This window comes from Cydia fagiglandana, chromosome 3, assembly GCF_963556715.1.
Source record: "Cydia fagiglandana chromosome 3, ilCydFagi1.1, whole genome shotgun sequence".
In the NCBI taxonomy this organism is placed as follows: Eukaryota; Metazoa; Arthropoda; class Insecta; order Lepidoptera; family Tortricidae; genus Cydia; species Cydia fagiglandana.
In genome coordinates, this window is record NC_085934.1 from 22,909,936 (window position 1) to 22,933,824 (window position 23,889).

The 23,889-nt window shown below is 40.2% G+C and overlaps 1 protein-coding gene across 4 annotated transcripts in view; it reads left to right on the plus strand.

Moving 5' to 3' along the window:
• Positions 1 to 23,889, plus strand: part of LOC134680395 (solute carrier family 12 member 6) — a 524,938-nt gene that overhangs the window by 37,871 nt on the left and 463,178 nt on the right. The gene's annotated exons all lie outside the window — the stretch shown is intronic.

Genomic DNA, 23,889 nt, shown 5'->3' on the forward strand with positions numbered 1-23,889 from the left:
TTGAATAATAATTCAGTCAGGATTCTTATCGTACACAGACGGGAGGTTTAAAGCGCAAACAGCTACATACCTCCCCGCGCCCTGATAGCATACCAGCTGATAAGGATATCAGCTGAAACCGACTGAAATTGCGCTGGCTTGTTGAACTTCGATAACTTACGTGTATGAGCACTTACACCGATAAAAGCTACATAGATCAGTGGTTCCCAATGTTGAGCTAGATAGTTTTAACCCTTTAGTTAGTTTAGTCCGTAGGGGCAACATACTTGCCATCATAGGTACTTGAAACAAAAACGCATCTCTACTATAAGAATTACGGTTCGAAATCGAATGACTAGAAAGGAATGACAAATGGTTAAAGGGTTAAATTATAATGGTATCAAGCCAGATTTTGACCCCACCCGCTATCTTCAATAACCCGTGAACAAGATGCATGTACGAGTAACTGCGTCGAAATATCTGGAGCTCGAATACAAAAGGTAATCACGGTCCGTATCCCGGCCGGTATAAGTCTAGTGAAACTAACCGTGAATCATTCAAAAATGTAATATATGACGTATCTTAAAGTTCGAATCGGCCATATGTTTGTAAGGAGAAGCGGTCGTCTACTATTAAGCAAGCCACTGACGAGAGCCTTCCAATTGGATGCCGTTAAAATGGATTCATCCAAACGGACGGCATCCTAATATTAAACATTGTACGTTTTTGACATTCACGGACCGATTTTGGATTGCAGCCACGCTATTTGGACTGTTGGAAGGCTCGTCAGTGGCCACCTTTATTAACCGACTTCCAAATCTAAAAGGAGGAGGTTATCAATTCGGTTGTATGTTTTTTTTTTTTTTTTTTTATGTTTGTTACTCCATATCTCCGTCATTACTGGACCGATTTTGAAATTTTTTTTTGATTGTATGTATATGCATACAGATTGGTCCCGTTTTTGTCAAAATCCAGTTCTGATGATGGGATCCATGAGGAATCGAGGGAACTCCTCAAATCTTAAAGGTATACATATAGTGATTTTTATGTTTTTATCAACAAATCAAGCAGATACATTCAAAAAAGTGACATTTGATGAAGTGGAACTGCTGATGATGATCAGAACGGAACTCTTCAACGACGCATAGTACACGTTTGGCGATTTGTCCTATTCGTTATGTTTGTTAAGCAAGTTAAGTCTTTAAGCCGTATTTTTGTCAAGCTCGAGTTCTGATGATGGGATCCATGAGGAATCGAGGGAACTCCTCAAATCTTAAAGGTATGCGTATAGAAATTTTTGTATTTTCATTCAACAATTCAGCATTTTCATTAAAAACTATCGCATTTGATGCAGTGGCACTGCTGATGATGATCAGAACAGAACTCTTCAACGACGCATAGTATACGTTTGGCGATTTCGACTTGGACTAGGACTGGGACCCTTCATAGATTAATGAAAATACAAAAATTTCTATACGCATACCTTTAAGATTTGAGGAGTTCCCTCGATTATGCGTCGTTGAAGAGTTCCGTTCTGATCATCATCAGCAGTTCCACTTCATCAAATGTCACTTTTTAACCGACTTCCAAATCCCAAAGGAGGAGGTTATCAATTCGGTTGTATGTTTTTTTTTTATGTTTGTTACTCCATATCTCCGTCATTACTGGACCGATTTTGAAAATTCTTTTTTTGATTGTATGTATATGCATACAGATTGGTCCCGTTTTTGTCAAAATCCAGTTCTGATGATGGGATCCATGAGGAATCGACGGAACTCCTCAAATCTTAAAGGCATACATATGGTGATTTTTGTGTTTTTATCAACAAATCAAGCATATACATTCAAAAACGTGACATTTGATGAAGTGGAACTGCTGATGATGTTCAGAACGGAACTCTTCAACGACGCATAGTTCACCTTTGGCGATTTGTCCTCTTCGTTATGTTTGTTAAGCAAGTTAAGTTTTTAAGCCACAATTTTGTCAAGCTTGAGTTCTGATGATGGGATCCATGAGAAATCGAGGGAACTCCTCAAATTTTAAAGGCATGCGTATAGAAATTTTTGTATTTTCATCAGGAAATCAAGCATTTTCATTAAAAACTGTCGCATTTAATGAAGTGGAACTGCTGATGATGATCAGAACGGAACTCTTCAACGACGCATAGTTCAAGTTTGGCGATTTGTCCTCTTCGTTATGTTTGTTAAGCAAGTTTAGTTTTTAAGCCACATTTCTGTCAAGCTCGAGTTCTGATGATGGGATCCATAAGGAATCGAGGGAACTCCTCAAATCTTAAAGGCATACGTATATATTTTTTTTGTATTTTCATCATAAAATCAAGCATTTACATTAAAAACTGTCGCATTTGATGAAGTGGAACTGCTGATGATGATCAGAACAGAACTCTTCAACGACGCATAGTACATGTTTGGTGATTTCGAATTTCGATTTTGACTTGGACTGGGACCCGGACTCATACCCGGATCCGGTTCGGACCCAGACCTGGACTCGGACTCGGACTCGGACTCGGACCCGGACTCGGACCCTGACTCGGACCCGGACCCGGACTCGGACCCGGACCCGGACTCGGACCCGGACTCGGACCCGGACCCGGACCCGGACTCGGACCGGGACTCGGACCCGGACTCTGACTCAGAGACCCGGACCTTGACCCGGAAAACCACTATGATACCTAAACTAAATAAACCACTATGATTACCTACCATAAAATGTGGGTATGATGATGCCAAACCCCTCCCGCTCAAACTCCCGTACACCGCATCGCAAGCGCCGTTAAGTGGGTTAGGTTAGGTTTGAACTGCGATCCTCACAGAACCGAACTGCTATCAGAGAAGTGGGTTAGGTTAGGCTAGAACTACGACCCTTACGGAAACGAAATGCTACTAGAAAGTACTGGTTTTACCTCCTTTTCTATATAGTGCACCATCTACCATAATCTTTCACCGGGCCCCATAGAAGTCGGTTTTTTTTTCTTAAAAATTATTCTCTTAATACTCGTATCATCCACCGCACGTTTTAATTACATTTACCATCTGCCTACGTCTCACTTTTTAAACAGGGTTCTCATTCCCATTGCCTACATAACACTTCATTTCACGAGCCAGTATAAATTTAACTTCGAATTTAAATTCCCAATGTCGGCTGCCAACATATTTCAGAAGAAATTGACGGCTCGGCCACGAGATTGCGCGACGGGCGACGGCGGCAGCGGCAACTATAGGTTGGAGCGAAACACAGTGATCGGACCGTTCTATGGTTATATAGTGCTGCGTAGAGATGTACTCAGCCCCGCTCTTCATTTTCTATCGCATGTGTAACGGTGAGTGCTCCAACGAACTGTTCAGATTAGTTCCTGCCACTTCTTTCCGTCATCACTCTACGCTAAAAAAAATCCTCAGTCCTCAACTGTGCGTTTCTCCAGATATTTTCTGCCTCGCACAGCTACACTGTGCAATGAAAGCTCGCGGTATTTCTGGACCGATAAAACCTTAAAACCTTCAACACAACAACATGTTCAATGGAGATCACATATAAATCGGTTGGTCTTAATAATGCACACATCAGGCGATAGTAATAACAAACCCCGCGGGAAATGACAAAGAGACCGGGAACAACGGCTTCCACTCTCATTATTTTACGGATAGATTAATACGGAGTCAGGCTTGGCGGAAGCGATACAAGTATTCTAAGAAAAGGCGAAGAGAACTACGAGTATTAATGATTACTAAATTTTAAATCAATAACAAACAGGTATCTAAACAAAAGATACTTCACAGACGAACTTCTTTCTACCATCGCTCTACGCGACAAAATTTCCTTCTTTAGCATTTGCTTGGCAGGCCTCAACCGTGCGTTTCTCCAGACACTTCGTGCCCCTCACAGCTATTTAAGCTGTGGAATGAACTGTCGATGTCGCCTGCGGTAGGTCCGGACCAGCCGATAGTAAATCTCAAGTTTTCGTGTATTTTAGTACAAATAGTCGCACCAATAAAAGTCTGCAGCGGATTTGATAGCCCACGCAGTGGAAGTGTTATTTATACGTCACAATTTTATAGAAGTTTGACGTTTAAAATGACACTTGTACTGCGTAGGCTATCAAAATCGCTGCAGACTTTTTACGGTCTAACTCTAGTACATTTTATTTTGTTGTTATTTGTGTCACTAGTTATTGCTTTGTTTCTTACGTACAATATCAATTCTTATAAACATATTTACTCACCTTGTATCTGTCGCGATCACATGTTTGTTGGCACCAAAAGCTGACAACCTACTAATCCAGGTTTAGGTTAGGTTAGATAAAAACTGTTGCGTGTTGAAGTTTATAAACGTTATGCCCTGGCATTAAGGCTGAAAATATATCTTTGGTGGTCGCATAGCGTAAAACCAGGCTTCGCATTTTAATAGCATTTAACTTAGTTTCGTAATAATCACGAGGTTTAATACAATGTACCTATACAACATCCAAAGTCATGTGACTTTGCCGCGACCAACCAAAGATGATCCCTCAAACTTTATTTCCGTCTATGTCACCAAAGGTCTAGCTTTTTGGTTACGTGAGGAGGCAATGTACTGGATCTATAAACAATTTTTGCATAAACCGCACGCAATGTTTGAACAATTGGCTCAAACATTTGATGCGATTGTAATGAATTTACTTAGTTATACAATTAGTGTTAGAGCCGTTGTGCTTACTATTTGGCACTGTTGGTAAGAAAAATTCGGTATGATATAAGTCAGGAGATTTTTTCTAGAAATAATCAAATAAAGTTGTTTTAGCTTTATATACCTATTTTCTTGTCCCTATAGGTAATCTTACATTACATGCAAAATTTGCCCCCTTTCCCATTTCAAATTATGCTGAGCACAACTTGTAAATTCGGTGCCAATGCCGACATAGTGAGGTGGATCAAATATTTCTTGTATCTTACAACCTAAACAAGATTAAGATCAAATTTAAGAAACAAGTAAAACCTACGCTTTATCTTATACTGACCGTAAATTCCAAACAGAAAAGATCAAAGCTGTTCTCTAGTTCCTTAATCTACTTCTTCCATTGTATTCTTCTCGAAAACGTACGAAACATTTACACACACATCTTAACAAAAAGCACTGGTTCGTTTTCCACTTCACTCGCTAGCTTTCTCAAAGTTGTATTCAGTGAAGCGTTTGATAGAGAAAGCACTCGTATTTTCAGAATGATAAGAGATACATTTATATCACATGGTGTGGTAAGATAAGAGTAATAGAGTACAGTAGATATACTTGCCGAAACTTGTTTCGGTGAAATAATTCAGGCTATTCATTTGAGAATTCAAGGGGCCCCAAGTCGCTTTGTCAGCGTCAGCTTGCTCGTAATCTCTCCTTTGAAAAACACACGTAGTTTTACCCCTTTGAACCAACTTCGAATAAAGGAGTTCTCATTTCAACTGTATAGGTCAATTCGAGTTTTAGTTATTCGATCTGTTTCCGATAGGATACTGATCTGTCAGGGTCAAAAGTGACGTTTTTGGTTAAAGAAATGTATGTTTTAGTACTGACACATAAGTATTACATCGGAAACAGATTTAATGACTTAAACACGAAATGGCTTAATATTCCTATGATGTGCTTCGTGCGTTACGTAATGTTTTGGTTTTATATGGAATATACTTTTTTTACAGGTATACCTCAGGGACCGCTCTTGAACCTAAACTATTTATATCAAAAGGATCGGTGTCATTCGATAAGAATGGAATAATAATTCGGTACAAGACTTCTTAACTATTCTCCCGTTTCATTAATAAACATCAGGAGATCCATCAAACCAATGTATTTCGCGGGTAAAGTACTGCGCATGGTTTGATTAAATTGACCAACAACAATACTGACAATCTTCTGTTTTTTGCAATAGTGCTCATTTCGTGTTAAAATCAGATAGCAATAATAAAAATTTTAAAATGCCTGAAATGAGCGAACCTATGCTTGGAATAGAATTGAGCATTCCAGCAGAAAACAAAAGACCACCGCTACAAATAAAACAATTTAAAGATGCCAAACGCATTCCAATAGCAAACATCGACGTCCCTTTCGTCTCTCAAATAGTACTTTTACATTTATCATGGCTGTAACCCGTTTTGCTCCATAGAACTAAAGGAATTGAATGTAATAGAGATATAAAGGTCAATTTCGCAGGAGCAATCCGAGGTTTACAGAAGTAAATGGGATTGCCCTTTATCTGTTTGGACACTCCTTTCAAACAGACTCCAATTTCAAATTTGTGGCAAACAATTACTATGTTAAGTCAATGGTTTAAGTGGTGGAGTTATTTTATTAAGTGGTTAATGTATTTTTATTGTACAAAGCGAAGAAAAAAAGCTTCGTTTGTAATATTGGAAAGGGGAAACGTAATATCGGAAAATTAAGCTTTCATTCCAACGTCCGTAAAAGGAAGGTAATAGATTAATCTTCAACTTTGATTGTTTTTATCATTGAATTCATTTTTTAAACAAATCTTAAGTATTTCCAGTACCTATGATTTTTTTTTCATTTTCGTTTTGTCATATTTTATGTCTTTTTTTATATACACAGGCGAATACACTTACCTACTCGTACACATGATTTTACTTTCTGTAGTTAGTTAAAATAAAACTAAAATACTACAGATGTAGTGCATATTAATTATTTTCCATCGTACATACCTAAGGGGGGGGGGGGGGCTATATTCAGCAGTGGACGTCTTATGGCTGAGATGATGATGATGATGTACATACCTATTTTCACGGAAACGTATGAACGTGTCTCTATTTCAGTCATACAGTCTCGGTACAAAAAGTACTGAGGTTGACTGACGTAGCATGACAAATACGAACATTTCCAAGGAAATAGGTATATACGATGGAAAACAATACTACATCTGTTCTTTAAAACTATCCACCGGATAATGGACCTTAATCTAATCCCTATTTGTTCCTGTCCAATTTAACTTGTAACTTTATGCGCGAGGAATTATTTCGTGAGGAAAAACACGAGTTTGTACTGTTTTGAACGTTTTATGAACGATTGAACAATTTCAAATGTCACTTTTTACGTGATTGGGTACCTAATTGTGTAGATTTTTACATTTTGTTTGGAATATTACTTATTTTTTTGGGGTTCCGTACCCAAAGGGTAAAACGGGACCCTATTACTAAGACTCCGCTGTCCGTCCGTCCGTCCGTCAGTCCGTCCGTCCGTCCGTCTGTCACCAGGCTGTATCTCACGAACCGTGATAGCTAGTTGAAATTTTCACAAATGATGTATTTCTGTTGCCGCTATAACAACAAATACAAAAACTATAACAGTAAAAACAAATAAGTACGGAACCCTCGGTGGGCGAGTCCGACTCGCACTTGTCCGGTTTTTATCCATTGTGTTATTGAAACGTATTACACCGATTGACAAGGGAATTCGAACGTACACTGACATCAGAATGATATTTAAATTATGTCAAATAGTTATCGTGCGTCTCACGTTCGTGCGTTTCTGTGGGCATATTACGACGGTAAAGGATTATTCACTACTTATGTAATCAGGTAATCACATGACAAAACAGTAATATACCTATGTTTAGTTTCAAATGCCGCCTCTGGTGGCGCGCCAAATTCGCCCGCTGTGTGTGACCGCGTTATCCGCCCTGGCCGCGTGCCAGGGTATCTTTGACCTACCCTATAGCAACAGGTTATGGCTGGGGGTTGATTACGTGGTTGTTTTGATAGTGCTAATATGGTTACGTTGAGTAACGGGGTTCCGTTTGTCGCTCTAGAACTACTATAATCTACGTTTAATTGGTCTTATGTTATAGTAATAATAGTTTTCATTGCTAATGCTTTTAAACATGGTGTTTGTGTCGCGTGTAATCAGCATTTAGTTGCTGTTTATTCTCTAGTGCATAAAGTAATAATCATCTATCGGTACGACACGCTTATTGATTTTAGTAATAAAAATCATCTTTTACGATCCTTATTAACTTAGCAATAACGTCCAAAACCTGCCATACAAACTGCACTGCTGCAGCATCGCGCTCCCTTCTCCGCGCGGCCGTGCGCGGGTCCGAGTAGGTACTCATTTCTATAGTCAAGTACCTAAAATAACCTTAAATATTTGATATTTGTGTATATTTCAATCGCCTGTTCTGTTTTCAGAAAACCTCCTTATGTAAGGCTGCTAAAATCTTTGACCCTTCCCACAGCTTTGTAACAACGACGTATGTACCGCAAATATTACCTACACAGTTGATTTTAATTCCATTTGTCTAATCGGGCAAAGAGCAAACATAACAAATAATAACAATGTATTCCAAAATAGGTTAGTAAGTTGACCCAGTTGTTGGGAAGCCAAACCCCAAGCCGGATTATTCTGTAATGCTTTTACAAAACGCTGCGTTCATCACAAACGGAATTAAGTTTCATATCAAACTAAATTGGAATTCTCTAATCCTTGCTATAGGAAAATGGTATGTTGGATAGAATTCTATATTTGGACTTCCAATGCCAACTAATTAAATTTAACAACGTTATAATACTTATAATATTTAGTTGAAAGTTTTAAAAAATACAGTAAAGGGAGTCCTTTCTATCTAGAAATCCCACACTACTGGTAAACTTCGGTAGCGTCCCGAAATGTCATAAGTTTGATTCTTGTCCGAAGCGGTGATTTTTTATAAAATAAAAAAATGGCATATAGAAGTTTTATAGGACTATACTTAACCACTTACAGCCATTACATACTCCTAACAGAAACCTAATATGTTTATTATTAATATTGTGGCAGTTTTGGTACGGTGAGGGTCGTAGGTCTCAGAGATATTTCGACCTTTGAATAGAATCAATTTTATTGAACTAGAATGCTATTACAATTAGAATGTGCCTTGGTGTCATGTTCCCGAGTACCTCCCAAGGGTGTGTTGATGAGAAACTGGGCTTTAAACGCAGAGTAAGATTCTGGTATTGAATTTTGCTTACGTAAGTTGAGATCGCTTGCTCTAGGATGCTGACATTAAACAATTGGATCCGATTATTGTTTATTTACTTGAATTTGAGACATTATAAGCAGATTCAAGCGATTTTATTGCAGTTCTGTATAATATTTGTATGAAGTACATATTGGAGGTTGCATATGTACTGCACTGGCAGAATATATTATAAACCTATTACTGTCTAATGTAATGTCAATATTTGAATATGTTTGAATAGAAAATATATGGATTCTACCCAGAACTGGCGTTGACTATCTGTTCCACTTATTCTGCTGGAGACCAGGACCCTGGTTCTTCTAATAGGTAATGTGCCTCACGCACTGATAGTGCTAGTTTATAAAACAGTGGTAGAAATATTCGAGTAGTTGTGAAACTTGCGTAAATGTAAATTATGTCTGAAGAGAAAGAAAACGGCATATGTGGTATAAAGAAGCTGAAGGGATCGTCGGACTACCCAAACTGGAAGTTCCTGGTACGTAATTACCTTGAAAATAAAAATTGGTGGGAGGTAATATCGAAAGATGTAGTAAATGCTGATATAGACAGGAAAGCACGAACAACTATTTGCCTGTTGTTGGAGCCAGAGTGCTTTACCCACGTCTACAATGCGAAGACTGCCAAAGAAGCCTGGAACAACCTGAAGAACGCCTATGAAGATAAAGGTTGGGGCAGACGTATCCACATACAGCGAGAGCTCTTTAACTGTAAGTTGGAGAATTTCAATTCTATGGAGAGCTACATATCCAAAGTGACGTACCTTGCACAGCAGTTGGACGATATTGACGCAAAAATCCAAGAAAATTGGTTGATATCGATTTTGCTCGGTGGTTTGACGGCGGAGTACAGCCCCCTCATAATGGCTGTAGATAATAGTGGCCAACCAATCACGTTAGAGCAAATTAAGACGAAATTGTTGCAAGAAGGAGGTCGTCAGAGCAAGTTGAACACGGACTACGAGCAAGCGTTAGTGACACGTAAAGTACGAAACGATGCCAGATCTACACCTAAACCTAACGATCGTAAGCAGAAATTTGTTTATAAGTGCTACAGGTGCCACGAACAAGGACATAAGGCGTCCGAATGCAAGGAGCGTACCAAGACCGCGAATGTGTGCCTGAACACTAAGGAGGCGATTGACAAAGATAAGTGGTATCTTGACAGCGGATGCTCTAACCACCTTACCCACGACAAGAGTAGGTTGTTGTCCTATAAACCTGAAAGAGGCAGCATGAAAATATCGGTAGCAAACGGTGAGAAATTACCAGTAAAAGGACGGGGGAACGCTGAGCCCCAAGTCAGCGAGAACGAAAAATTAAACTTAGAAAACGTTATGCATGTTCCCGATTTGTCCATGAATTTAATTTCGGTAAGCGACTTAACCAAGAAGAAATGTAAAGTTATATTCGACGAAAAAGGTTGCGTAATTCAAAAGAAGAACCGAACTATTGCAAGTTGTAAAGAAGTCGATGGCATTTACGAGTTGACAGAAAAGAAAAACAACGTCGTTTATTTGACACTGTCAAAACAAAATGAAAACATTTCTAACGTTTGGCATAAGCGCTTGGCCCATTTATCCCGAAATTATATGTTGAAAATGAAAAACATCGTGACCGGTATGCAATTTAAGAGCACAGATTTGTGCGAACCATGTATTCCCTGTATCGAAGGAAAGACGTGCAAGAGTCCCTTTAAAAACAAAGGTACGAGAGCCACGGATGTTCTGCAAATCGTTCATACTGATTTATGCGGACCCATGGAAGAGCCGTCGTTCGGAGGTTCGAGGTATGTTCTGCTTTTTATCGACGATTATACTCGAAAGACTCATGTTTATTTTTTGAAAAATAAAAGTCAAACTTTCGATAAGTTCCGTGAATATAAGGCGGAAGTAGAGAATGAGACGAGTAAATCGATTAAAATCTTGAGATCGGATGGAGGTGGAGAGTACTGTAATGCACAATTTAATGCTTTTTTGAAGTCTGCAGGAATAAAACACCAGACGACTGTACCCTACACGCCTGAGCAGAATTCTGTTGTCGAGAGAGCCAATCGTACGATCATTGAAAAAGCAAGAACACTACTGTCAGAATCGAACCTGAGCAAAAAATATTGGGCGGAGGCTGTTAATACTGTTGTTTATTTGAAGAACAGGAGCCCCACGAAAGCTTTGAATAATGCAGTGCCTGAAAAGCTTTGGACTGGAAAAGACGTGGATGTCAGTCATCTGAGAATATTTGGTTGTTTGGCTTATAGACTTATACCAAAACAAAAGAGACGTAAATTGGATATGAAGACAGAACCAATGATTTTCATAGGATATCCAGACAATCAGAAAGGTTATCGTCTGATGAATCCAAAGACGGGTGAAGTGACAACTGCGAGAGACGTAAAATTTTTAGAGAATGTGTTTCTTCAAAAAGACAATGTCAAGAAGTCGTCAGAAGTCGTCATTAACCTGGATACGGACTCTGATAGTCAGACCTGTTTATTAAATGGATCCACGAGTGTTCCTGAAGTATCGGAAGCGCACGAGAATGAGTTTGTTGACGCTGTAGACGAGAACATAGAAGGACCTGAACCTGATGTACCTGAGCATGAGCACGTACCTGATGAGGTGGTCACTAATGGCGAAGTGATAATACCTGGCCTATCAGAAAGGAGGTATCCTCAGAGAGAACGCAGACAAGTTGATCGGTACGGTTGCAATGTCATGTATGCCAAAGAGAGCAATCTTGATGGAGATCCTGTCACCATAGAGGAAGCACTGGCGAGACCGGACAGCGAATTATGGCAGAAAGCTATAGATGATGAACTTACGTCACTTAAGGAGAACCAGACCTGGACGTTAGTGGATCTACCAGCTGATAAGAAGCCAATCCAATGCAAATGGGTGTTCAAGATCAAGAAAGATAGCGACGGCAAGGTAACGAAGTACAAGGCTAGACTCGTAGCGAAAGGGTTCACACAGGTATGTGGTGTAGATTATACGGAGACCTACTCTCCGGTAGTTAGAAGCTCTACTCTACGATTATTGTTCTCGCTAGCTGCTGAATACGATTGGTTTATTGACCAATGGGATGTCACGACTGCATTTTTATACGGGAAGATAAAAGAGGATATTTACATGCTTCAGCCGAAAGGAGCAGTCGCCAAAGGTCAAGAAACCAAGGTATGTAAGCTGCAACGATCTCTGTATGGTTTGAAACAAGCCTCAAATGCTTGGTTCAAAGAGTTGGACAGTGAAATGTTAAATTTAGGCTTTGTACAATCAAAAATAGAACCGTGTTTGTATCAAAAACAGCTTAAAGGTAACAAGAAGTTAATTGTCGTGATCTATGTTGATGATCTTTTTATATTTGGCAATTGTGAACAGGAAAAGCAAAGATTAAAATCAGGTTTGCTTGACAAGTTTAAGGTGAAGGATTTAGGCGCGGCTAGACATGTTTTAGGCATGAGACTGAGACGAGAGAAGGGACTTATCCATCTCGATCAGGAACAGTTTATTTTGGACTGCTTGAGGGACTTTAACATGACAGAAGCTAAGCCGGTAACTACTCCAATGGAAGTAGGAATGAAATTAGAGAGATCGACTGATTCCCAATGCCACCTACAATACCAAAATTTGATAGGATGTCTAAATTATTTAGCCTGTAATACGCGACCAGACATTGCACACGCCGTAAGTGTACTGTCTCAATTTAATTCATGTTATGATGAAATACACTTTAAGTGCGCGAAACGGGTCTTAAGGTATTTAAAAGGTACGTCTAACGTGTGTCTCACTTTTCGAAAAACAGGTGACTTAGACTTACGTGGCTATGTAGATGCAGATTGGGGTGGCGCACTCGATCGCAAATCCTTCACGGGGTTAATTTTCAAGTTAGGCTACAATATTGTTGCCTGGGAAAGCAAAAAACAGGCGACAGTATCATTGAGCTCTACAGAGGCAGAGTACGTAGGGCTGAGCCAAGCTTCAAAGGAAGCATTATATTTGCGTAGTTTACTGAACAGTTTGACTACTGTAGAGAGTAAACCTGTAGTCATTTTTAATGACAATCAGTCGGCACATAAAATTGCAGCCAACAAAATGATGCATAATAGGACAAAACACATTGATATTAAGTATCATTTTATCCGTGAGTGTGTACTGGCTAATAAGGTTCAAATACGGTATATGTCGACAGATAAAATGATAGCGGACATCTTAACTAAAAGTGTTTCTGGCCCGAAGTTAAAAGGTTTTTTGAAGGATTTATCCCTGTCAAATTATCCTATTAAGAGGGCGGATTAGAGTAGTAGTTAGGTGTTTGATATTATTATAATGTGTTATATGTTTTTAAATATTTTGTGTTAGGTAATAGAATAATTTTCTAGTTTTCGCTTTTTATGCGATTTAATTTGTTGGCGGATTTTTATGTTTGTGTACAGTCAGGCACGATAGTTTAGCATATAAATTTTATTTTATGTACCGAGTACAGACAAGTACAGAAGTAATTATGTATGTCCGTAATAGTTTAAGAGGGCGTATTGGAGGTTGCATATGTACTGCACTGGCAGAATATATTATAAACCTATTACTGTCTAATGTAATGTCAATATTTGAATATGTTTGAATAGAAAATATATGGATTCTACCCAGAACTGGCGTTGACTATCTGTTCCACTTATTCTGCTGGAGACCAGGACCCTGGTTCTTCTAATAGTACAGTCGCCAGTGTCGCCACCTTGCTCACATTATCTGAACACTCCTCTATACACTACTGTTAAGGCGCTATGGTGCCTGCTCAGATATTTATAGCTCCCCGGCCGCTCCGATATATCTGATGGCGACTGTACGGTGTATTCCCATGATCCCGCCCCACGTGACCGCCGCCATATACATGAGGCGGGGGCAGCAGGGAATGATTCATATAAGTAAATGCACTTGCTCCCATCTGTGTCCGGCGGACACAATTGGGAATACAGAGGAAACACTGCCATTTTTATCCACACAGCGGCAAGTCACCTCGCGATGTGTGTAATTCAGATTATAAAGTTTAATTTGGTTGATAATATTTTCCAATCTGAATTACTCACTTCGGGAAGACCAGCAGACTGTTGAGTTAATATTGACGCTAAGCATCTGTAAAGGTTCGACCTAAACAAACTTTCGCGTTGTCACAAAATCACTGTTCTAACATTAGGCATTTATCTTTATCGCCACCGTTCATTTCTCTCGAGAAAACACGGAACCCCACATTTTGACTACATGAGAAATGGACAAAAAAATTGTAACCTTCATAACCGAGTCATGTTGGACATAAATCAATGGAAAATATTTCAAAGTAGTGCTAATTTTAATTAATGTAAGTCATATATAGTAAAATCGGAATTTTCGCATAGCTTAGAGCTTCTAGCTAGCTAGCTTGTGGGCCTAGCTCATCTAGCTATAATCAGGTAGGTACGTCGACAAAAGCCGATACGTAGAAAAGTTTTTACATTTAGCCAAGATGACAAGTCTTAATAGAAAACGACAATTGAAACTTAAATCATGTATGCAAAATAGTCATGTGACTTTTCGTAGCATTATCTGTCATCATACATAAAAATGTATTTGCATACATAAGTTTCAATTGTCGTTTTCAGTCAAGACTTGTCATCTTGGCTAAGCCCTCTAGCGTGTTTAGTAGTTATATTGTACAGTCAAGTGTAAAAATATGGGTTCTCTCATCATACTCAAAAATCAAATATAGATTTATTAGCCGTTCGTCTTGCCATTAAAGCTTATGTCAGCGAATTAAGAACCGTGGGACATATTTTTGAGTAAGTTGTATGCACCCATATTTTTAAATTTGACTGTACAGGATATTACGAAGTCTAGGACTAGTATATTAAAATACTGGTTTCATTAAAATAATTTACGTACGATATCAAGTATGTTAACTGGAACGGGATTGCCACGCATTAAGTATGTGCATGCTCATCATCATCATCATAGGCCTTTCAGTCTATTGCAGACTATACAAACAGTGTCAGGCAGGGCGACAACGTTTTTCATGGCTGTATAAGCCAATACGGGAGCGGCAACCACGACCGCAAAACTGGCAGGTGTAGTGTGCCATTGGCGAACACATGTCGGGCTGATGACGCTTGGCTCGCTTACTTGCCAGTGTCTTAAACCAAGCGTCATCGTGGATTTTACGACCATCGAACACCAGTTTGCGCCACTTATCTCTGTCCGCAGCAAACTCCTCCCATTTATGAACCGGGATGTTGAAGGAGTTCATGTCTCGCTTGACGCAGTCCTTATGCCGTAGCATCGGCCGACCGACACTTCTCTTGGCATCAGCTATGGCGCTAAGCATAACACGCCGCGGCAAACGAGAAGGTTGCATTCGATGCACATGCCCCAGCCAGCGTAAGCGTCTCTGCTTTAGCAGCGCAAAGAGGCTGGGCAGCTGAGCAATCTCAAGAACCCTCTCGTTTGTGACCCTGTCCTTCCAAGATATGCCCAATATGTTCCGGATGCAGCGCATGTGGAAAGCGTTGAGACGACGTTCATGTTTGGCATACGATGTCCAGGTCTCTGCCCCGTACAAGAGTATGCTCAGGATGCACGTTTGATAAACAACCATCTTGGTTTTCCTGGTAAAATGTTTATTTTGCCATACTCTTGCACTCAGCTTCCCAAACATCGTCGCCGCTTTTCCGATACGAACGTCAATTTCTGCATCCGGTGAGAGATTGTTAGTCACCGTCGACCCGAGGTAGCAAAACTTGTCGACTGACTCGAGCGGGGCGCCATCCAGCAGGATTGTCGGTGTTTCCGCACACCCTTGAGCCAGTACAACAGTTTTCCGGGGATTTATGGACATAGAAAATAGAGAACAGGCATGCGAAAACTTGTCCATAATGGTCTGAAGCTCAAGCTGCGATGTGGCGACGAAGGCTGCGTCGTCGGCAAAAAGCAAACTGTCAACGAATAGATCGTCTCGTTTTTGCTTAGACTTTAATAGTGACACATTATAAAGTTTTCCGTCAGCCCTCGTATGAAGATGGATACCCTGTTGGTCGTCACCGAATGCAGTTTTCAGCAGTAACGAGAAGAATATACCAAACAGGGTAGGCGCCAGTACGCAGCCTTGCCGCACACCTCGACGCATAGAGAACGGGTCAGACACGGTACCGTCGAACACCACTGCACCTTGCATACCCTCGTGAAACGACTTCACAAGACTCAATAGTTTTGGGGGGCATCCAATGTGTTCTAGTACGGAGTAAAGCCCTTCCCTGCTGACGGTGTCGAAGGCCTTATTCAGGTCAACGAACGCAACAACAAGGGGTGTTCTCTGCTCTCTACACTTTTCTTGAATCTGCCGAAGTGTAAAGATCATATCCGTTGTAGAACGCTGGGCACGGAATCCACACTGGCTTTCGGGATATACGCGATTGGCAAGTTGCTGTAGCCTTGAAAGAACTACCCTACCGAATAACTTGCCCACGATACTAAGGAGGGAAATACCCCGGTAATTGTTACAATCACCGCGGTCTCCCTTCCCCTTGTACAACGTGACGATGTTAGCATCGCGCATATCTTGTGGGAATTTTCCTTCCTCCCAGCATTTCCACAACAGACTATGCAGAATTGGACCCACACACTCGAGCTTTATGATGTCGGCTTGAGTGCCATCACTGCCTGGACTCTTTCCGCGTTTCAGCTGCTTTACAGCCCTATGAAATTCCTCTATAGAGGGTGGTGCATCTAGTTCGAACCCAACTGCTAGTTTCGGCGCGTGTACTAAGGCCTCTGAGTCAATAGCAATCGGATTCGAATAGAGTTCGGTGTAGTGTTCCACCCATCGTCCGAGTTGACGGCAGCTATCGGTTATGACAGTACCATCTACTTCTTTAAGAGGGGCTGTCTTCTTTGGCACAGGACCTAGAACCTGCTTGATACTCGAGTAAACACCGCTGAAGTTACCGGCGTCGACACACTTTTGGATATTCGTGCACACATTCGTCCAGTACACATTCGCGAAGTGTCGTGCATGGCGCTGCAACGTCGACGTGGCGGCCTTTAGGTTTTCTCGTGTTTCTGGTGTGGGCTTCATGCGGTGTTTTAGTGCAGCTTCACGCTTGGAGTCAAGAAGAGGTTTTAAATGCTCTGAGTTTTTGAGCGAACCATGTGCATGCTACAATAATATTAATAATGTATTAAACGTTAATCAAATGAAATGATTATACTTACCTACAATATTTACAAATGCATAGGTACCGTCTACCGGGGTGAATAGGAATGCCCGGTGGTGAATAGGGACACAACTTAAAATGTAATTTACCTGACAATATCTTAAAAATATCCACAACAATTGAAATTCGATTGAAAATAGTAGTCAATTTGGAGTGATACAATTTGAGTGAGAAGTAATTAGGAAATTGTCATGTAAATCAAATTTTAAGTGTTATCTCTATTCACCCCAGCCATCTGTATTCACCCCGGATGACGGTACCTACTCTTAAATGAAGAAAAAAAACCAAGTATATTGATGCAAATTCCATTACGTAGGTATACGTATGCATTGCAAACTGATTATTTTTCAAAATTCTTTTATGTAGGTAATTACATTGAATTATGGTACAATCATAAAACGGGTCTATCGCGAAGGTATTTGTTCTTCTTCTATTGATATTTTTGCGGTTAGATGTATTAAAAAAAAATGTGTTATTTTGCTTGTACAGTCGCCATCATATATCGGAGCGGCCAAGGTGTTCATAATATCTGAACACGTAATACTCTAGCGCCCTGACAATAGAGGCGTGTTCAGATATTTGTGAGCACTTTGACCGCTCCGATATATCTGATGGCGACTGTACCTATGTAAATTCCATGTTGACGTGTAAAGGTGCCCTTGTGGCCTATTTGCTGAATAAATGTTGATGTTTGATGTTCACGGATAACTGATACCCCAGAAAAGTTTTTGGAAAACATTACCGATAGTAAATAGGTAGGTATAACAATAAGTAGGTACCTACTGATTACATTTCGCGTGTTGTTTTGCCTCTGCAATGTTATGATGACACGTCACTTAGTTCTAAGCTCATGTGTCGGCATCATGTGCGAGGATCAACTTACAGTTCTCACGGAGATTAGGTGCTGATCTACTGGAATCTAGACAATAAAGTGTTGTTTTCATTGTTTACAATTTTATCTACCTAAAGCTTTGAATAATTTTACGGTTTACCTAGACTCTCTTTTTTTAGGGTTCCGTACCCAAAGGGTAAAACGGGACCCTATTACTAAGACTTCGCTGTCCGTCCGTCCGTCCGTCTGTTACCAGGCTGTATCTCACGAGCCGTGATAGCTAGACAGTTGAAATTTTCACAGATGATGTATTTCTGTTGCCGCTATAACAACAAATACTAAAAACAGAATAAAATAAAGATTTAAATGGGGCTCCCATACAACAAACGTGATTTTTGACCAAAGTTAAGCAACGTCGGGAGTGGTCAGTACTTGGATGGGTGACCGTTTTTTTTTTGTTTTTTTTTGTTTTTTTTTTTTGCATTATGGTACGGAACCCTTCGTGCGCGAGTCCGACTCGCGCTTGCCCGGTTTTTAAGTCATTCGCGCGACATGTTTCGGAGAGCCTAAGTCTTAAGGTCTAGTGCGGCGCGAGTGACTTAAAACAAGTGAGTCAAAACCGTTAAATTATTCAATGTTAGTATGTCTCACAACAGTTTAAAGGTCATTGCCGTCATTGGGCATTTTGTTCGGACATATGACCCACAGCGTACACAAACGAAATAGGGCTAGATATGTAGGTAAATGTATCTGCTACTCAGTGGTATGAGTCGCATTCTTGCAAGCCATGGGAGAATTGAGAAAAAAAAATAAAAATCATTTCTTATCATTATAGCATTTTTGCAATGAATTAAGTCAGAACTATTGGAATTAGTTCAAAAAATACTCTGAATAGCTGCTGTTATATTACGTTGCTGTTGTTATATTGTTGAATATCAAGAGGAACAAAAATAAAATCCAGTTCTAAAAAACAATATTTTTATTCTGCTTGATCAAAATCAATTGTTAATTCGTCTAAAAAGGCGCGAAATAAAGCGGGAGTCACCATTCACCACACCGCTGGGGGCTGAGATACTCTTCGAACCCCGCTCCGAGGCGGAGTACCGCAGGGGTCTCCCCTCCTTCACACCGATTGAAGATATCAAGAAACCCCTGGAGAAGCTGGGCCACCCCAAACACGCCAAAGGGATAGATGCAAGAGGGGGCCGCCCGGGCTGCACATGGGCATCTACGGGATTTCGGAGCTTCTCCACATGAGGAGTGTCAAGGTGGAGGCATGGCGCGGAAAGATGGGGCCCGCGCAATGGCTTTCGGCACTCATCACATGGATGTCACAGACAGCTCGCCTACGTTCGCTGCGCCGAACCACACTGGGCCAGCCAATGCACGCGACCTCTAGACCAGAAGGCCACCTGCAAAAACTCCAGAGGACCACCCCGGCAACAGCTGCAATTGACAACATTGCATTTGCCATTGTGCTATAAATCGTTTATCATGCTGCATGAACCACACTTTTGCACAATGCGAAAGTAAAAACATTAATAACACTATCTCGAACTGTTGAATAACTTTTTTCTGCCGGGTGATACATGAAAAAAAAACTAGATATTTAGAAAAGTGAGATTAAATTATCTATTTTAAAACTAGTTTGGTCTCTGTACGCGAAAATTCACAAAGCGGGTCAAAAACGCCCAATGACCGATTACCTATAGCTTCTCGAAATGAGATTTTACCTACTATGGGGTTAGTGTTGCTAATTAGATGGGTAAATAAAACCGGTACAGCAAACTAGAAAGATGATGAGCTACAGCATAAAGCAAATAAAAAAACATAAAGCGCCTGCAGTAAATGTACTGTAGGACGTAATCGCAACACTCAATCGAGAAAATTGCTCAGTAGTCTGTTGCCGATTCAGCACCAGCAGGCGTGTGGTGGTGGTCGCGCTTATCGACGTGAAGGAGTGATAATGACATAGTTTGTCTTTTTCAATCGTGAGATATTCTAAAGTAAGACTTGCTTTTTCACGTCGATAATCTCGCTCAACATAGGCTCCTGTTCATTTTAATAAAGTGGTCTTCATGAAATTAATGTTGTTGAGTGGATAAATAATCCTTCTCTTGAGAGAGGCGTTTTGAATTTACAATGCGAGTACGAGTAAACCACAGGTTGAATTTATCTTGATTATGTTGCGTTTTCATAAAAACTGATAAATAATACAGTGATAAGAAAGCCAACCAGTAACTAATAAAATACTTGCTGTTTGTAAACATAATTAGTCCATTAGGCATTTCTATTTTGAAATATTTAAGTACAAGAAGGCGAAGAAAAACAGAATAAGAATTAGTCATAAAACATGTACTTATTCTTAATTAAAACACGTTACGCCTGTGAAAGACGTCGATTTGTTCTTTCTAACACTTTCAGTTTAAGTAAAAAGTAAACTTTACTTTACTTCAAGTATACCTACTAGCCGTACACCTAACGAAGTTTCAATCATTTGTCGACTCTAAAACAAAACAACGCCCTAACAAGACCGTTCTGTCGACCACTAGATATATCAGTTAATTAAAACCCAGCAAAGCTTTACACGCATCTACCCTTCACCTAGGTCCTATTATAAACTGAGCCCTACATACGTATTAAGTATATGTAAAAAGGGGTCTTGTTTATATTGGTTATACTGGTCTTGGTAAAGATGTGAATATTATAGTTCGTTGAGCACAATTGTGTACTTTGCGCATTCTCCTTTCCAACTCGTCGTTATTGAATTTTATAGAGCCTGTTCAGCGCTCTTTTGTGGTTATATATTGAAGTTTTATTGAATAATAGTATTAGCAAGGGATCGATTTTTTAATGCCTGTTGGCATTAAATACACAATAGGATAAGTAAAAGACTATTATGCGGGTATAGCGGCATTCGACTTAACTGACTGATATGCTGACGCTCGAGCGAAAGCCCAAAATAATACGAGCAAGATTTACTGTCAATAGAATTTCTCCTGACATGTCAGGATATTTGGTCCTTTGTCAAAATCGCAGGGGACTTGGCGATTGTTAGGGTTTTTTAGAAACCCTAACTAACCATTACCTCTATAATTTTTGGGTTGATATCCCGGCTTTTGTGGAACCCTGTGGAACTGTGGAAAAATAGAACATCCTAACTGCGAGTAATGACACATTGAGATCAAATTAGAATTGGGTTGGGTTAGAGTTAGGTTTAAATGTTGCTTCTAGTCATGTGGTATAAAGGTATTAGCATTTATATGCCAATTAAGAAGCAATTCGTCACACACACTTTATGTACCTACCCAACTGCTACGTGACGAGTTAGTTTGAATTTGCTTTGTAGCAGGAAGCTAAAACTAGTGGCTCTGAGAGCTGATGTAGACCTCAAGAGCCCCCATGGCTCGGTCATTTTGAATAAGATTCCGAAGACTGCATCCACAGAAAAATTCTATTTACGAGTACATACCTCTTAAATCTTTTTTTTACCAGAATTTGTTCAGAAATGCGATGTGTGGAGGAGGACATCCGAACACACGAAAACATTTTTATCCAAGTTGAAACGGAGACATTAGTAACGCTATGTCATTTACAAAAGGCATTCCCATTTTGTGATTTTTACGTCATCAAGGAATATCGTTAAAACACACAAAGTTCAACCAGTCAACTTCCAACCAGAAGCGCGAATGCTTCCAATTTGACTCTAAATCTAATTCCTGCGGCGCCTACATTCTCATTCAATTTGGAATACAAATTAGGCCGCTTAATTTTGTTCACAATACGCAATCTTATTTGTAGCAGGGCACGTTTTTACCATCCACAGTGTAATGATGTAGGTATGCCGTTTATTATACACGTATTGTATTTGGAGGAGATGCGAGAATGATATATGTCAAATGTGTGACATACTTAGATGGATATGAAAGCCTATAGGTGCTTATATATGTAGCAGTGGCGGCGCGCTAATTTGGCTTACATATTTCCTTTACAACTCTGCTCAAAGGTCCAAAAACAGGCAAGCCGGTGGGAATCGGCTTTTATGGACGCGCCGCCACTGATATGTAGTTTAAAATTAAAACTTGGACTTGCGTCAGGGGTAAAACCGTTGAGGAGGATTCCACGGGCTGTCCCGTACAAACGCATTTTATTTCCTATTTAAAGCAGGCGATTATTTCGCTGTGCATATTTTTGACCTTTATCATAGAAAAGGAAACTCTTATACCTGCAAATCTTCAGAGAATTCGCGTTTATTACGGGACAAACGGTAGACAATTTCATGGAATGCTCCTGAGTAAAATAATTTGGTTTGTGCCATAGTTATTTTCCCTCTTTTCCCAGGAGAAATTTCCCGCGGCTATGTTTTTTCCGATTTATCGTTTAACGTTGTTTATTTTTAATCGCACGTACAGTCGAACAAACACGTCGGTTTGCATCACCCGGTGCATCCAGTGCGTCGCCACTGAACCGTGTGCGCGTCGATCGGCTGCGGTCGACTCGCGGGCTTATTGAAAGGGTGCCAATTAATTAGTAAAAAGTTTCAATTATCACAGCATTATAAGCATGCATTTACATGGTTATTTTTTGTAAGATTTTGTTCTTGATTTACATCTATTATTTTTAGAAATAGGTATTTACAGGCAATCACGGATCACTGATTTTCAATGAATACAATTGAGCTGGATTTTTTTGACTTTGGCCACCGTTGAAGATTAACTGAGAACCTTAAATTGAGAAAACTGCAGCTGAATTACTGTTGCAACATTACTAGCTACGCGCTAAGGGTCCTAGCGCGGGAGCTCTGTAATAAGTCTGTAGGTATCTGTCAATTTACCCAAACGAGATCCATACCTCAAGAAAGGACTTAATCAACCGAAACACTAGCATAAAAGCACATTTGCAAGCACAAGCACAATTGTGGCCTAAATATAATCATCAATATCGTCATCATTCGCTTGCCCTTATCCCATTCACTTGGGATCGGCGCAGCATGTCTTTTTCTTCACTACCTCTCTGTCCCGCATCTCATCATTCACTTGCGTTCGTTTCATATCATCTCTCACACAGTCCATCCACCTTTTCCTCGGGTTTCCTTTCCTCGTACTTCCCTCCACATATTCGTAATACCTTTCTCGTCACATGACTTTAATCCTTCCGCATCACATGCCCGTACCACTCTAGCCTGTAAACCATGCACAGGCTACATGTACAGGCAAGCTCCTAGGTACAGTTAGCAGCAGAAATAGCTAAGCGGGCGAGGTGTTCACGATTACTTTGACACGCTCTTATTCTCTTCACAATAAAGTCACGTCAAGATCATTTTGACCACCTCGCCTGCTTAGCAACTTCTGCTGCTGACTGTATAAGAACCGTTAAAATAAAGGCTCTTTATTTACCGACAACTATAACGATAATTAACCTCGACACGTCGCGAAGCCATACAGCCTGTTCCTAGTCACGGCATTTCAAGTCTTTGTACGTGTGAAGGCTGCGTACTCGACTCTTTCAGAGAATTCAGAGATTCACTATCTAGCGACGTCGTTCTTAACCTTTTAGTAATAAATAAATCACAGTTTTTCAGGGGCCAAAAATTTCAATGCCGGAATGGCGGTCGTAGCATACGATTCCTGATCACATCATCACTCTTCTTCCTCGCGTTATCCCGACATTTTGCCACGGCTTATGGGAGCCTGGGGTCCGCTTGACAACTAATCCCATGATTGACGTAAGCACTAGTTTTTACGAAAGCGACTGACCTTCCAACCCAGAGGGGAAACTAGGCCTTATTGGGATTAGTCCGGTTTCTTCACGATGTTTTCCTTCACCGAAAAGTGACTGG